The 13,783-nt window shown below is 35.8% G+C and overlaps 1 protein-coding gene and 1 non-coding gene across 2 annotated transcripts in view; both read left to right on the plus strand.

Moving 5' to 3' along the window:
- LOC136843230 (alkylglycerol monooxygenase-like) overlaps window positions 1-13,783 on the plus strand; it is a 790,153-nt gene that overhangs the window by 52,574 nt on the left and 723,796 nt on the right. The window lies entirely within an intron of this gene.
- On the plus strand, window positions 9,475-9,548 carry TRNAN-GUU (transfer RNA asparagine (anticodon GUU)). The gene has a single exon. It is a non-coding gene; the product is annotated as a tRNA-Asn (tRNA).

A 13,783-nucleotide genomic window follows, 5' to 3' on the forward strand; every position in this document is an offset into this window, starting at 1 on the left:
TGGCAGTAAAGAGGACATAAGAATTTCATGTATTTAATAGTAGCATTTATTGATGTTGTTGTAAAGTAAAACATTTAATTGATGCTGCATAAACATTGTAGTCACAAAATTAATGTATTTAGAATATGATTTTTCCACATTAAACTAGTCTCCGTAAGTTGAATCCAGAGGTCCACACGAGGCCCTTATAAACTAACACAGTCACATATACGAGTACGAGCCGACTTAAATAATGGGTCCCTGTGACATAAGGCGAATTTAATCTAAATCATCGGACCATACCTTTACCGTAACCTTTTGCTAATTGTGCCCTGTCACTGGTTAAACCTAAAACTGTGAATGCCTTGAAAAAGACTGTTTTTCTTTGATAGATTTAGAAGGAGATTAAGGTAACCATCCCGAATAGGTTTGTCTTACTATTATTACTATAACTACTACTGCTATTAATATATGTACATGTTCATAGACAAATGTCATTAAGTAAATGTTTTGGAAATGCATTTGTTTTGTGTCGTTATGTTTTGTAAACGATAGGCTTCATTCATTTCCTACTCGATTGTGAGAATCGCAGTTTCGGTCTCATTCTCTCAATTTTCTTGGTGATACTTTCTTAACAAATGTTCTCCGAACAGATGACACAGTCCCAATTTGGTTTTGCTAACCTGCTTGACCTTTTAGTATTTGAACTCCTTGCGTAGATGAACTGTCTGTGACCTAAAACGAGAGTGCTCTATTAACTGTGTAGCATGTGTACCTCTCATTTTAAACTTTACTACTGTAGTTTTTCATTGTAGCGGTAGATGCATCTCTCTCTCTCTCTCTCTCTCTCTCTCTCTCTCTCTCTCTCTCTCTCTCTCTCTCTCTCTCTCTCTCTGTTAATCTGTCTGCTTGTCTGTCTGTTTGAATGCGTCCACTTTCAAAAGCCGTTTAGTCGCCATGGTCATTGACGTTGTGCTATCTCCTTTCACCAATTAGATGGCCTTGATTGTTACGTTAAAAAATTTCTTTTTCAATTTAACATTATTAATGGGTAGTGGTTGGTTGTAGTAGCTTCTGAGTGAACATTATATTTGTATTTAATATTCATGTCGTGCTTATCACTTTCAAATTTTATTTTGCAGTTTTATTATTCGCTTTATACAACAAGCCAGATGCACAATATCTCTTCTAGGATACTTGCACATAAGTAAAAGACTCCAAAAGAAGAATGACAAGTGTCAAGTTATTTCGTAGCAGTTAAGAAATAAACAAGGCACTTTAGCCACGTGCTTCCAGGTAGTTCGTCATGTTTTGAGTTTGCATTATCGAATATAACCTTCCCACTGAATTTTAATCCATTTCTTGTATCTTTGAAATTCTTTGATAGACTGGAGTTCAAACCAATGTTTTATGTAATAAGTATTTCTACATGAGGTCACATCCGTCTGTGAATATTTTTTTATAATAATAGCTATTGTTGATAGGCACAAAAAAATTTTTACTGGTTTTTCAAATTCATTCGTTTTCAATAAATTGTTCTTTTTGCCTTTTCTGTTTCAACCGTCATGGTATGAAGGCTCTCTATCGTCGTGTTTATCAATGGTCCAAAAGTAGACTTTATCACAAATATTGTATTTTTATAATATGTACTAAGATCCTAATCCACAAAAAATGAAAGACATTATTGTTTCTGCCGCAATTGCCTTTTTGATTGAATTTATTGTAGTCCATAAATACAGAAATGAGTCTCTCTCTCTCTCTCTCTCTCTCTCTCTCTCTCTCTCTCTCTCTCTCTCTCTCTCTCTCTCTCTCTCTCTCTCTCATAGCATGGATCTTCGTTTCACTACCGTGATTATGTGGTTTAATGCATTTCACATTTCTATGTTAACAACAATAATTGATGAACGTAAGTAAAAGGTAAGCCGTAGTCCTGTAAAGCGCCATGCACCTTTAGCACACACACACACGATATATATATATATATATATATATATATATATATATATATATATATATATATATATATATATATATATATATATATATATATATATATATATATATATATATACACACATACATACACGCGCGCGCTTACGGTCATTCCATTCTGAGTTAGTTTGCGTCAGATACCTCTTTATTCATAAAAATCATTTGAGGGAGCTAAATGTAGATTGCAGCATACATCCGCTGGAATTAATATCTCTCTCTCTCTCTCTCTCTCTCTCTCTCTCTCTCTCTCTCTCTCTCTCTCTCTCTCTCTCATTACCGTCACGCTTTGCGAAGGAAGTGAATGACGACAGTAAATCCTTATTAATGGTTAGACAAGCAAGAAACGGCAGTGAGATTGTGTGGACGCGTTTGAGGGTGAAATCGGTCACGGTCAAATTGTTTATCGGCTGTTGCGTCATTTATACGGTTTCATTGAAATGTCACCGTGTTGAACGTTGGTTTTTTTTTTTTTTTTTTTATTGCGCGTTGTGCTGGTAGTGGTACTTGCTCAAACTGGTACAGTTCTGTTCTCGACTTTTTCCTTTTTTCTCTCTCTGTAGTGGAAGCCGTTGGGACCAGGAATCCGTGTCTTACGAATATCCACAATTAAGTAAACTTTTAGAAATGAAAGGATGTAAGAAAAAAGTGTGCTAATTCCATATTGAAACGATACTGTTTCCTTCTAAAAGTTATGAAATATAGGAATCGGGAAACATTTATGTGTGTGTTTCCCACTCATTTTCATATTAGCTTTTATCTGACGTCTATTTCCTCTCTCAGTTAGAGAGAGAGAGAGTTGAAGGGTTTGTGTGATTAAAAATGTGGAATAATGACGGTTAGTTCGTATATCTTGGACCCTGTTTTTAAAGAATCATCCCATGCTTCTTTGTATCATGAAACATCTAGTTTATATTCCATTTGAGTATCAGGAATATAAATGTAGAAAATACCTGTATGAAAAATACTTTCTTGGTCTTCTGTATCTCCACTGAGTTAGAAGAAAAAACACACCATTCGGTGTACTACTACAAGCTTAGAGAATTTCATATAATGTTGAATTTGGGGAGACATTTCCATTCCATTAGCTAGAGTGCACACTTAGGCTTGATGATGATCACTATAATTTAACGTCCAACATTGAAAATAACTGATTTTTGATTGATAAATGTTCATTAGTCAGTTAATATTCGAGCACATAATGAGTATAGTGCTTTTAACTGTTGCTTTTCCATGCGTTACTTATGGGATTGGTCATTCATGCCTTATCTAGGTCAAGTTAAATGTTAGTATCTTATGTATTCATGTCGCAAAATATGGAGTTAGATCCCCCAAGTATGGGATGATTGATTGAAACATGACAGTGTATTTTGTGCCTCCATACTTGGAAAGGATTTTAATTATTGTATCCACCCATATGAGTTAGGATTATTCTTTTAGGTAGGCCTGTAGTCCTTACAGTGGAGGCCTATGGGAATTGGGTGTATACTGTATTGTAAATAATTTATGATGATTGTTCTGAGAATCTCTCTCTCTCTCTCTCTCTCTCTCTCTCTCTCTCTCTCTCTCTCTCTCTCTCTCTCTCTCTCTCTCTCTCTCTCTCAGTAGTTATGTTTCTTCGTCGTGTAGGAAAACATGAGTGAAATTTTCTGTCATAGATACTCTGTGTTGGTGACATTTCCCATGAGCTGGCGTGCTTTTGGAGTATAGTATTTTTGGCTTAGTTTCTTTGTAATTAAATGATTTGTGTGTATATTAACGAACTTTTTTTTACATTGATTTGTAATGAGACTCGAGTACTGACTTTAAGCGTGATGAAGTAAATCTCCATATAATGAAATTTAATAACACTGGAACATCCATGCCACTGGCAAGCTGGTAATATTTTAACATTGCCTGAAAAATAGGAAAACCTAAGGAAGTTATAAAGTTTTCCGGTTATGAATTAGCAAAATAGACAAGTCAATTAAGTCCCCCGGATATTTGTTTGTAAACCGGAAAACCTCTGGATATGGATTTTCATGAAATAGAACATTCAGAGGTTTCTTATGTTTTACAACAACACTTGAAGGGTTTTGATTTCTTTTAAAAGTGGAACATTATAAAAACTTTATGTAGAAAATTTTGACGTAACTTGAAACTTGAAAACGTGTACATTATAATTTGAATAATGTTAATGGTGCTCAGCAATGTATTCATCAGTGTGTTTTTTGTTTCCTGACTGCAACATTTGTTTTGAATTTCTGCTTATTTTCCTTAGGAATTCGAGAAAGTTACGATAAATAAAACATTTTGGCCAACTAAGTCGGAGATGAGTTATCCTAGGCAGTTGTTAAAGTAACTCCCAATGCCGCTGTACCCGCGTATTTCCACACCGAATAGGAGCCACGTAGTGAAAAGTTCAATTTAATTTTCGAAAGGCTTTGATGAAACACGCTAGCATAATATTGATCACAGAACATCAGTCATTAAAGGCAACTTTTGGAGTCAATATTTTGCTCGTCAGTATCTTGTCTCCCACGTATACCCCCCTCCCCTCCACAGGAAAAACCTCTTGGTTGGCATCTGACCGTCGTCGTTTAAACGTCCCCTTTCCCATACCTGCGCACCTTTATTCCCACACCTGCGCATCTTCATTCCCACACCAACACAACTATCCCATTCCCCACACCAACACATTTATCACGTTTCATACACCACATGCCACATTTCTCACACCCACATTTCCCACCCCCCTTCCCATCGCACTGCTCTTCCACATCCTAGGCCTACCATCCTTGGCCGCTCCTGAGATGGATCTCTATTTTCCAAAAAGGTTGTGTTTTCAGCTCGTTTTGTGTTTGCCTGTCTGGCCGTTAACAAAACTAATTATTATAAATGCATACGTGTTTGAATCCGGATCTGGTGCACCGAATAATATCTTTGGTGGATGAAAGTTATTTTATCTGCAAGTTGCAGCAGATGACTGTGGTCCAGTGGTTCTGATGGTTTCCTGAATCTGAGTAAATGACTTATAACCAGTCTGAAAGGAAAGCTTGTTTGTTTGAAATAACGACGCTTTCTTTGGGACTGGTTGTGAGTAATGAATTTGTTAGGTCTTATCTCCTGCTCCGCCTTCCACCACTGAATTATACAGCTTTCACTGACTTAGTTTCCTCCATTCTTTCCTCATGGCTGAACCGTATCAGAAACATTTTGCCCTATCCCTACGCTAAACATATCTTAGTTTCTACGCTTCTCTACATTGTCATCCCTTTCTGTCTGTCTGGCACCACATTTACTGCGCAAACAATTCATCCCCACAAATTTAAACATTTTTTCCTTCCATAAATAGATACGCTGGTTCAGTAAGGATGTATGCAAGTATGTAATATTGGTTCAGTGTATATGTGATATTGCTCTCTGGTGACTTACCATGCATACCAGCATGTTGTTGTTTTAGATAATATATATATATATATATATATATATATATATATATATATATATATATATATATGTATGTATGCATATATGTATTATATATATGTATATATATATATATATATATATATATATATATATGTGTATATATATATATAATTCAAAAGAACACATTCACTATGCATAAAGTTATCATTTTCGCAGAGGACCTCAATAGTACGGAAGGCTCAGGATAGGAGATTCTAATTTCCAAGCTTTCAGAGGCTCGTGTGTGTGTTGTGTGTATGTCTGGTACAGTATTTGCGCCGTGACTTTTCTACAGAATTCGGTTTTGAGGACAGATAGTTTATTGTTAACGTAGCTTCATGCCAGCAGGGAGCCTTGTCCCTTGATAACCCGAAATAGGCAGATCTATACTTGTGGAGACGAATTGATTGCGTAGTAAATGTGGGATTAAAAAGATAGAGAGCGTTTGCAATGTGGAGAAGCGTACAAGCTAAGAAATGGTTAGCTTATGGATATGACAAAAAGTTTTTGATATGGTTCATTCATGAGGAAAGAATGGAAGAAAGTAAGCTGGTGAAAGTTGTACGATTCAGTGGAGGTAGGGGGAGAAGGAGATAAGGCCGTAGAAAGTGCGGGACAGATGGCCTTGGAATGGAGGGCCATTAATATCCAGGGAGTGAACGCGTTCCTCCATGATAAAGGTGGGCGATTCATTTGCACTTGGATTCGACGCGCTAATGATTAGAATTTTGGACGTTAGGCGCCATTCATATCAGTAGTAAATTATATATATACAATAGTATATATATGTACGTATATATGTATAAATATTATATATTGTGTCAGTGAGAGAGAGAGGGGAGGGGGTGAAGGTGGAGTGGGATTATCCCCTTGATCATTAACGCAGGATTGACAGGTTTTCCCCGTCTTTAATGACTCTGTTGATCTGCTATGTGATACCGAAGCATTCCTATTGATTTTCGTTTGCAGAGTTATGGTTGAGATGACGCTTGGACAGTAACTTGTCGGTTATGGGGCTTACTGACATACGTGGTTTGTGCAGTACTCAGAACCTTGCTTCTTGGGAGTCAAGGTGATAAATAGCTAATTTCTAATTTGCTGTACGGCCTCGTGGCTTAAAAATGTAAGACTATAGTCTACCAAGCGTACTTGGTCAAAGGAGGGTCTTGGGGGGTGAAAGAGCGATGCCAAATCTAATTTCGTAATTGTGCAAATGAGGCTATTGAAGACTCCCTTTCGATTCTTAAAAAAAAAAGGCTTTATTTAAGAAGCACATCTCATTATAACTGAGGACGGTTTTATGATAATAATATTGTTGGAATAGAATATGAAAATATTATTTAAGACAATGTGACACTGCTTTCCTCACGTGCTGCCATATCTGCGTTTGCCTTAAAGCGATAGTGAGGAAGAAACTATTACAGTTTTGGGTCAGTAGCCTTGGATTAACCCATTCCACGAGAGGGCCTCTAGGTCAACACAAGGAACAATGGATACAGTACCTCCCCAAAACGAAGCATCAGCCCTCAAACAAATAAGTAATAAATTAATGCGCCCTTTAATTCCTAAAGGTAGACCAGTGTAACTTTCAAATAGTAAAATAATAAAGCAAAGCAAAACTATGGCATAAAATATTGAAAATTAATAAATACTATACTTAAATTTAAAAGTAAAAGAAATCTGCAAGGAAGAGAGAGAGAGAGAGAGAGAGAGAGAGAGAGAGAGAGAGAGAGAGAGAGAGAGAGAGAGAGAGAGAGAGAGAGAGAGAGAGCATTTCCAGTGCACAGAGATTATTTTTCAAATGACATTAATTTTGTGCAGTCGTTAAACAACCTCGACAAAACGTAAAATGCAAGAAAAAGCCAGAGAAACGAAAGAAAACCTCTACTGATTAAAAGAAGACAAACGAGCCTAATAATAACTGGAATTGATGTGAAAAAACACACCAGTCCAAAATGATTAATTGACATTTAAAGGAGGGAGAGAGTCACCTGGTGGTAGTTAATATTGAAATTTCATTTCATTTATGATCACATAACTTCATTTATGATAATAACATTTCTAAAAGAAGAGCTAGCACCAAACTCCGTTGTTTACAAGAGAAACAGAAACCAGGAAATACATACCAAAGAGGATTATATCAGGTCAAGGTCCTAGGAAGGAAAGGGTATCCACAATCCACCAGTAACTTAGAAACAGAGATGTGTCATGTAAAGCGATTGGGGGCCCCCTTTTGACCAAGTACGCTAGGGAGAATATAGGTCGCCTTTATAATTCAAGATTAGTTCCATAATCAGTCCTCCAATTTTTGACCTCGACTATATAAAAGTCAAATAGAAGTCATCTTTTTGTTTTGGAATTGCGAAGTCAATGGGGAGCATCTTCGGATTTGGGCACGGGTGTTTATTTGGTCATTTACTGTGTTTACGTCTGTTCATTCATAGATTGGTGATAAACTGCTTACACAGTCCCCTCCCGGTTGGTTGTTGTTTCGAAGAATGTGACTCTACCGTTATCAGGGTTATTTCATCATTCCTTTAAGCTGATGCCCATAGAAAACAAGTAAAAAATGCGCTGAAGTTCCTTCGGCACAATCGAGTATTGAGTTTTCTGTACAACGTATAATCAAGGCCACCGAAAATAGATCTGTCTTTCGGTGGTCTGGTATAATGCTATATGAGCCGCGCCCCATGAACCTGTAACCACGGCCCGTGGCCTGTCCTGTATCGTTGCCAACGCACGATTATGGCTAACTTTAACTTTAAATAAAATTTTAAAAAACTACTGAGGCTAGAGGGCTGCAATTTGGTATGTTTGATGATTGGAAGGTGGATGATCAACATATCAATTTACAGCCCTCTAGCCTCAGCAGTTTTTAAGATCTGAGGGCGGACAGAAAAAATGCGGACGGACAGACAAAGTACTCTTTTACAGAAAACTAAAGTTGGTTTCATGATTTCCCTTTTCATTGGCATTTAAATGGTATTTGCTTCAACTGATCTGCCTTGCATGTATTTTTGCTGTTCTCCTTTCTGTTCTTTAAATCAGTTTTCTGAGGACTTAACAATCATATCATTAAAGTTCTGCATGGTAGTAACTGTGAAATCTAGCTTTGAAGTGCTTTAACATAGCTGTTGGCAATTCCAACCTAGGTTGTTTTTCTGGATGTTCATATATGCCCTTGTAATTGCTTTGGGGAAGGTTGGGGGGGGGCGCAAATCTCAAGAAAAGAAAGCTCTCGTGTTTCCTAAAAATGGTTATTGTTTTGTAGAGAAACCTCGAAATTAGCCCAAATCTAGCGAGGCTGTGATATGAGAGAAACTTCTAATTTTTGCATGTAAGTGACTACGGTCTCACTCCTGAAGGGGATTGGTCTAGAGTCGGAAATATGTACGGATGAGAAATATTGTCAGTTCGAAATCACAGAAGTGAAAAGGATATCGTAAAGCTCAACGTACATCTTAGCTGTGAGAAAGCTTATCTGACGCGACTCGTGCTCCTTGAAGAACGGGAACTTACACAAGAGTTTCAGTATTATGATTTGAAGAATTCTTTCTCTTTAATACAAATTGAAAATTATATTAAGATTTCAAAATGGAAAGCCCTAGATTAGTATTAAATGCTAAATATAGGTGTGTGTGTGTGTGTGTGTGTGTGTGTGTGTGTGTGTGTGTGTGTGTGTGTGTGTGTGTGTGTGTGCTCGCGCGCGTGTAAAGGAACGAAGAACATTGCTGGTTAAGGCAATTAACCTAATTGGAATAAAACTGCCAGACCTGCAGCTCACCGCACATTTGAAAAAACATTGATGTCAACAGCATAGGCAACGGACATTCTTATATATATATATATATATATATATATATATATATATATATATATATATATATATATATATATATATATATATATATATATATATATATATATATAACGTATGTTTGTATGTATCAGTCATGATGCTGATTTAACATTTTCGAAAAGGAAAATTAGTGTAAAACTCAATCGAATTTGTAAATGAGATGGTTTATTATCAGTAAAAACGAAGGTTAGTTTCAAGCCTCCGTGGCACAATCGGTTAGCGCGTTCGGCTGTTAACCGAAAGGTTGGTGGTTCGAGCCCACCCGGGGGCGAAACTGTTTTTGTGTGTTTGTGTATTCGTTGGGAATAGGCCTGTTATATTCAACTTACAATAACATTACGGTAATCGGGTTGCGTATGCTTTCGTTACCACCGAAATCGGCATGTGTTTATCATGTGTCTATAGGTTTTGGATATGTTTCGCGAATATGTTTATGGACATGTATAATAAATAGATGAAAAGTAGACTGAGAGTTCTTGGTGTGTTGCGTTGTATCATAGAAATCCGAAAGAAAATTGCAGAAAGTGAAGTCGCCTACATATAATTCGGCAAGAAGTTGGAGAGAGGTCAAGAAAATTGATAATGAAAATAAATTAATTATGCAGTCTGTATTAACTTCCGATTTTTTAAATTAATATTCGGCATTAAAACAATTATGCAAACGGGGTCACAGAATGACATTCTCTCTCTCTCTCTCTCTCTCTCTCTCTCTCTCTCTCTCTCTCTCTCTCTCTCTCTCTCTCTCATATACCAGCATGAAAAGATTTCAGCTTCGTATTACTATAATGACTAAGCATTAAGTAGCAATTATATTGGACTTTGTACGCCCACCATAATTTCTTCTTTGGGAACATGAAGGATTTTCAGAATTAATTCAGTTTCTTGCTGGTAAAAGACGAGCAGATCCCGTAGACTTCTTTTCAAGTTTGTATATACTCTACATTAGATTATATTGTATTTTTACACTGTGATTATTTGTCGTCTTTTTCCTTTCCCATGTAGTCATCTAACTGCTTTGCTTGAAGAATTTTCTTGACTGTACACATAGTAGGTATATTTTTCGGATAGCCAGAAACGCTTATGTGGACATTGTATAACATATGTTTTCGTATGTGTGTGTAGTCTGGAATATTTGATGGTTAATTCGTAAAGATTAAGTCAGCCATCGGCACGGGCTCTTGCATGTTGGACAGCCCCTTAAAGTTGTTAATTAAACTATTTTTGTAGAGCCGTGTTCTTGAATGAATTATTATTTTCAATTTTTTAAGATGTTTTATTTTCTGTATATCTGTGTGTTTTATAAATATATTATTAATATTGGTCAGATAGCGTTGAAACGATTTTTTTTATTTACTGATAGCTGAGAGAGAAAAAAATCTTGCTTTTCATTGTTGCTGTGAAAATCCCATAGAGATTTTTCAACCTCGGGTACCCTCTAAATAAATTCCCTCCAATCCTGTATTTAGTTATGATTCACAATACTTTTATTAATGTAACTTATTTTATCGTTGCCTACATGTTAGTTGCTTTCTTGCCCAATTTGGCTGCAAATTTATTTTCCCTATTTGAATCTCGCATATTGATGTTATTGCTAGCACTTCTAGAAAGTATGTATTCTTTTCTTTGGAGCTTATACAAAGATTTCCATGTGATATAATATATATATATATATATATATATATATATATATATATATATATATATATATATATATATATATATATTCATATTACACTGTAGTATTACAAGAAAAGACATTCATATATATATATATATATATATATATATATATATATATATATATATATATATTAAACTTTTATTGAATATTTTTCATATTGTTGTTGGTAGCCTAACAATATATTCATTTATCTTAACATTCACGGTATGTTCTCTCTAGAACTCTCTATTTGTAACATTGTTTTCGAAGAGAAGTTGCAGCAAGTTGGACGTTGCCAAGGGTGATAGCTATATGACGTGGGATTTGTCAAGCTTTCGAGGTTAATTCTTTATTCCTTTTGAAAGTTTATGTGTGATCAAGAGACTTGAAGATAAGTTCTCCTTCTGGAGTTCATGAGCATACAAACGAATTGTTTTTGCTCTTTCAGCTACGCCGCTGTAATTTTCGTTAGCTTTGAAAGATGAAGGTTGATGACATTTTTATGAGACGTATATTCTATTAAATATGACTGTTCGAAGAAATGTGGGAATATGCGGACCATTGTGGAAAAAGTAACACCATCTGCTACTGTGCCAAGCACGCGAGGCTAGTGTTGCCAACTTGTGATATAGAGTTTTTCTTTAACTTTGTAGTCTGTAAATGTAGAAATTATTGTCATTAGCCACCAAATTTTCACAGTTTTTGGAGCTATTGAATCCCATGTTATTATGAGTGTCATATTTGTTTCCTGTAAGGTTTGTGTGCTCACAGTAGGTCTGCTTTGTGTAGTTTATAGTTCAAATTATCGTATTTCATAAATTTTTCGAAATTATTAATATTTGCTGTATTTATTGGATGTAATGTAAATAGCCTATATTTTATAATATAGGCTTTCGTTACAACTTTTAAAAATCGTAAGATTGGGAAATAAAGCTTAAAATTACAACATATGGTTATTAAGTGGAAATGTGGCACCACTGTATTTGTGGTTACATGATATGACAACGCTGTGGCCTCCAGGTCTCGCGAGTTACCAGATAGTTGCCACCATTTGTATTTTCTCCACTAAATTCGAATATAATTTAGTATCCTTATCTGTAGAAGATACGTTTCTGTGTTTTCAGCGTCATTTTTTCTGTATTAAGTCAAAATGGATCCTTTGATATCGGTTACTGATGTTCATAGAAGTTACATTTCCAATTTTGTTTCGTGGATACTGATGAGTCATTTGGTTGTTTGTCGAGGTGCAGTTGTGGCACATCGTTTTCCATTGCGTTTGCACCAATTCACTTTGCATTTGCAGTCGATTTGCTTGATAACGATTCTAAAGAGCTATCGCGATTTCGAAGGTCTAGAGATATATCGGCCCAAGATATGGTTAGGAATTTATAAGTAGTATAATCTTATGAGGTGCTTTGTGTTCCAAGAATGATGCATCTCTATTATTAACACACACACACGCATATATATATATATATATATATATATATATATATATATATATATATATATATATATATATATATATATATATATATATATATATATATAGAATACATTTTCCTCTACTGTCTGTGATACTGTGTTGCATTTGCAACTGTTATTGTTTTTCACAAATGGAATTACGTGCAGCCCTCACCGACGCCACATATACACATCGATTGTCACTCGAGACTTTTAATGTGGGAATAAATGGATGTTTCTCACAAGTAGTCTTTGTTGAAATCAGCTTCAAAACTTATTGAGAACTTACTGGTCGCGACACCTTTACGTCATGACACCGTATTCTGTAACATTCGTCTCCCATTACTTTTTTATCGGTCACATATGTTTGGTTTATGCACACATCGCAGTATGCTTACCTAAATCTCGGCCAGCAGCAGCACGGACTGTCATATGTAAACTTATTAATGTCAGTTATGTTATTTTGTTGTATATTAAAATTACTGTTGTATTCGTGAATTGACAATAACGTAATCCCATATGTTCATTTTTACTTTTTCTTTACATGAAGGAAAACAAAATTATTTAAGTATCGAATAGAAAACGTAAGAATTTCTTTCATTGTTCCCTTGTTAACGTAAGAATTTCTTTCATTGCGCCCTTGTTAATGTTGTCAGTAAAACAAAGAAAAAAATTTATCCAGCAATTTCAAAATCGAGTTTTCAAAGGCTATGGGGACGTTAGGCTTAAGTTGAAGTAGTCTTGGTTACCCATGGACCTCGCTATTAAGAAAAAGATCCTATTTTATACCCTTTAATAAGCATTTTGCAGAATAGAGGTCCTTTATTCAACGTAGCTCTCTAATTAGGATAATATAAAGAATTTGTAGCTTTAAAATTAAAAGAAAAAACTCCGTGACGTTTTGCGTGTACATAAACATTCTCTCTCTCTCTCTCTTCCCAGCTGATATACAATCAGCTGAGCAGGAGAGACCAAGCAGGCGTCCGCGGCAGCTACAGCGGCGTCCGTAAGAAAAAGGGGAACAAGTTTTGGTTGGTGGCTGGGGCTGGTGGTCAGACTGCCAGATGTACGAAAGTATCATAACAAAATGTTCCTCTTTCTTTCTTTGCATATGTCATTTCCTTGCACCCCGAAAACTCAGCGTGTTGTGAATTATCGATGCCAACTGATTCTTTGAAAAAAGACTAAAGTTTTTCATTTGAAAGGTTGATTTAACGCCTCACTGCCGTAAGCTATATTTTTTTTCCTTCCAACAAAGAAGGGAATTGCGACTGGCGGGATGCGACAGGGTGGGTCCGTCCCATAGTAGATTTGAATTTTAGAATTGGGGAATTCGTTACGAGAAAGTTACTCATGAGAGTGACTGTCTAATAACAGATTGT

This window comes from Macrobrachium rosenbergii, chromosome 11 (genome assembly GCF_040412425.1).
Source record: "Macrobrachium rosenbergii isolate ZJJX-2024 chromosome 11, ASM4041242v1, whole genome shotgun sequence".
NCBI classification, from domain to species: domain Eukaryota; kingdom Metazoa; phylum Arthropoda; class Malacostraca; order Decapoda; family Palaemonidae; genus Macrobrachium; species Macrobrachium rosenbergii.